Below are 4,342 nucleotides of genomic sequence, written 5' to 3' on the forward strand. Positions count from 1 at the left end.
GCCACAACTGACAGTGCTCAGTGGCTACTCTTATTTATTTATTTACTTATTTATTTTGCTTTTCGGGTCACAATCAGCAATGCTTAGGAGTTGCTCCTGGCCCTGCATCCAGTAATTACTCCTGGTTGTGCTTGAGGGACCATATGGGATGCCAGGGATTGAACTCTAGTCGGCTGCATGCAAGGCGAACTCCCTACTCGCTGTACTATTGCTCCAGCCCCTCAGTGACTACTCTTAGCTCTGTGTTCTGGAGTGATCTTTGGAGGAGCTGGGAGTTGGGGGATGGGGAGGACATATGTGATTCAAACCAGGACAAACACATAGAAGGCATGGCCTTACCTCCTATACTACCTCTCCAGCCCAAACTTGGATAGTTTAAAACCATCAAGTTGTGGTAACTTGTTCTGGTAATTAAAGAAAACCATTGCATGGGTTGGTTGGTAACACTTTTGTTTTAAAACACAAGTGCGTGATTTCACCCTTACTTTTGCCTCCAATTGTGGAACTGTAAGTCACTTAGAGGCATTATGGGATGGCCATGGGTATTGCAGTGCCCTCAGCCCTGACATTCTGAGCTGCTAAAAAGATGCTCAAAATCCCCAACCTCCAGCCTTCTAACTCTGAGAAAAATAAAGTGACTTAGGTATTCTGTTACATGCAGACAAAAGTATCCCTGAGTGATAAGAACATAAAATTTTAAGGAACTGGAGGAGAATATCACAGAAACATAACCTGCTTGTGAAAAGTGAGATGTATGCAGTTGATTTGGAGGGCCCAATATTCAATTGCCCAATATTCAGTTATCTTCTGTGTGTATACCCTTTGTGGACCACCATGCCAAATTTCATACTTCAAACTGCAAGAGAAGAAATCCTTCTCCTGGTAGTCAATGCACTGTCACTCAACTTATCTCCACCAGAAAAAGAATACAAGTGTATGTAAAGAAGGTTAATCATTTCTTCTCACCCTCCCAGAATCCCCTAGGCAATCATTGTTTCTGTATAGGCCAATGACATCTCAGTGCAAGCGCCTGTGACTCTCTGCCTGAGGACTTTCTGTTCATGGAAGTGTGCCTGGTCAGTGTTCTAGGCAGGCCGGAATAGCAAGAAGTTAAGGCCCTGAGGAGCTACCTTCAATCAATAGTAGACATGAATGAAGGGCAAATAGCCCATTAAGTGTCCTTGTTCCCTGGGTGGAAAACACTGAAGCACATTTTATTTAGATTTCCTGTAGTCCCAGTAGAACTGAGTCCCAGTTGTCCACAACGCTAACCTGCTCATTAACAGACTTTGTTGTTTTTTTTTTTTCTGTCTTCCCTATTTTGCTTCCCAACTTCCTTCTATTGCATTCTGGACTTACCTTCCAAATAAATCTCTTGATCTCAATTAATTCGGGGTATGTTTCCCTCAAAGTTAGATAGTTGGTGCCAGATTGATACTCTAATTAGACACTGGGGCCGAGTTCCTAAAAATCTGATCACTTATAGAATATATGAATACAAACATCATTACTGGTGGTAAGTAGGTTGGAGGTAATACATAGAATGCAGTACAATCACAATTGGTGAGACTCACCTATGCTGGATTTGGAAGAGAATGCAAATTGAAGGAAATGCACTCTTTTTTGTAATAGCTTTAGTACTTTAAAGATTAATGCTTTAACAATCAAGGATTTAGGACCAGAGAGATAGGACATCATTAAAGTGCACACAGCCAATGTGGGTTCGATCCCAGGCAACATATATAGTCACCTGAGCCCCTCCAGGAGTGAACCATGACCACACAGCCAGGAGTAAGCCCTGAGAACCATTAGGTATGGCCACAAAACAAAACGAAAAAATACATTCAAGGACTTAGGACTGGAGAGATAGTACAGAAGGTAAAATGCTTGCCTTACATGGAGTAGACGCTGGTTCTGTTAGATCCCAGTCACCACACATGGTCCCCCATCACTACCAAGTGTCACTTCTGAGATCAGAGCCAGAAATAGCCCTTGAGTACATACAACTGTGGCCCCAAAAAACAAAAACAAATTACAAACCACCACCACCACCACAAAAAAAGAAAACCAGGGATTTGTTTTGCTGCTGTTAACCATCACAGAAACTCTCAAACAACCAAGTAATATGGGTAACACTCTTGTCTTGTATGTGCCCAACCCCAGTAAAATATCTGGCACCAACTTGATCCTCCTGAGCTCCTCAAGGAATGATCCTTGAGCACAAAACTAGGAGTAAATCCTGAGATTAGCATGTAACTCCAAATCTCAAGTTTGAACAAAAGAAAGAAATTAATTATCGGCTTGATAAGCCAACTATTTACTCAAGTAACAGACTGAAAACAGAATGCCTTTATAGGAACATTTTCCTCAATGTCTTTTCAGAAAGGGGGAATCTAGGCTAAAATGAAGATCATATTTGTTTATGAGGGTGATAAAACTACACAGGAGCATGATGCTTGTTTTCCTCAAGATCTGCCCCTACCTTAGCATATTTAAGCTGTGACCAAAAATGGAGATAATCTTAGCATGGCACAAGCAGCAAACTCCTGTTTCTACTATGATAGATATAAAACTTGAAAAATACATATTTTCAGGATTTAGATAACAATATAGTAATGGATCTTAAGGGTGATGGACCAGGGAAGAATATAAAGCTGGATATGGAGCTGTTTGCTGATATTGAAACACTCTACCACGACTCAGGATTCAATATCCTGGCAAAGACACCAGGGCCAGTCCTAGTGTGCTGGTTGTAAGACTCCTTAAGCTGGAAAACAACCAACAAGTATAATACATTTAGTTGTTGGGAATGCATTGGCAGTACTGACAAAAAGGGAAAAAATACCTTAGAGAAGTAGCCAGACATAGGAATGGAGGGGGACAGTGCAATTGTATAATAGGTAGGGTGTTTGTCTTGCCTGTGGCTAACCTAGATTCAATCGCTGGCTCCCACATGGTTCCTCAAGAACTGTCAGGAGTAGCTCCTGAGTGCATAGTGAGGATTAACCTCTGTGCATCACTGGGTGTGGCCCAAAAACCAAAGGGAGGGAGGGAGGCAGGGAGGAAGGAAGGAGAGAGAGAATGGAAAAGATAGAAGTTGATGATGTTACTATGGGAAAGCCCAGATAGTTTTTAAGGCAGTAACAAATGTGCTATAGTCACCTTTGAAAAGCTCCAGTGTCACTGAATTGTATGGGTTAACGTTCATAATATAGGACATTCTGCGTAAGTAGTGTCTGTTGTTAATGGAGATGATAAAATTCTACAATAGTGGAATCCAGAGAACAAATAATGGTATGATTCTTCTGACTCCTCCCTCTTTGACATCTAAAGGACTGTCTTTGCCATTGCCTCCAGGTTCCCCTAGTCCTCCACCATGATCAACTCCACCGTGTTCTTCATGAGTCTGGTCCACGTGCCTTTGAGCTGTTTGCAGACAAAGTTTCAACGATGACAGAATTTTCATGCTCTAAGCATTGACAAGAAAGGATTTGGTTACAAAGGTTCCTGCTTTTGCAGAATCATCCTCAGATTTATGTGCCAGGGTGGGGACATCATTTACCACAACGACATCGGTGGCAAGTCCAACTATGGAGAGAAGTTTGACGATGAGAATTTCATCCTGAATCAAACAGGGCCTGAAATTATGTCCATGGCAAGATCCAACAGCAACGGTTCCCAGTTTTTCATCTGCACTGTCAAGATGAGTGATTGGACAGTAGGCATGTGGTATTCGGCAAGGTGAAGAAGGACATGAATATTGTGGAGTCCATGGAGCGCTTTGGGTCCAGGAAGGGCAAGACCAGCAAGAAGTTCACAATTCCCCACTGCAGACAAGTCTAAAGGCTCTGATTCTCTCAACCACCAGACCATTCCTTCCTTCCTTCTGCAGTTCGGGAGGGCACCCCGCCCCCATGAACTAGGAATGTTCTCTGGTCTCCATGTTCTCCCTGTAGTTCTCTCAATTCTACTGTTTCCTACACCTCTACGCCCCCCCCCCCCCAGTCTAGCTGGATTGGAGAGTTGTTTATGATTATAAAATAAAAAATAGTTAAAAAAACAAAGTACTGTCTTTTCACTCAATTGATCCCCAGCTTTTGTGTTGTGTGCATCCTGATTTCTTCTTCATTTGAAAAGTGCCTGCCATAGAGGCAGTCTGGGGGGTGGGGGCTGGAGAGTGACAGAAGGGATATTGGGGACACTTGTTCTGGGAAATGTACACTGGTGGAGGGGTCGGTGCTGGAACCCTGTATGACTGAAACCTAAAGATAAACAGCTTTGTAAGGGTCTATCTCACAGTGATTCAATAAAAAAATGTTTTCAAGAATACAGGTCCACTGTA

General features: G+C 42.6%; 1 pseudogene; it reads left to right on the top strand.

Annotated features, from left to right (window-relative positions):
• Positions 1 to 2,615: 2,615 nt before the first annotated feature.
• LOC130034166 (peptidyl-prolyl cis-trans isomerase A-like) lies at positions 2,616 to 3,843 on the top strand (annotated as a pseudogene).
• The last annotated feature ends 499 nt before the right edge of the window (positions 3,844 to 4,342 follow it).

This window comes from Sorex fumeus, unplaced genomic scaffold (assembly GCF_029834395.1).
Source record: "Sorex fumeus unplaced genomic scaffold, SorFum_2.1 ptg000058l, whole genome shotgun sequence".
NCBI lineage: Eukaryota > Metazoa > Chordata > Mammalia > Eulipotyphla > Soricidae > Sorex > Sorex fumeus.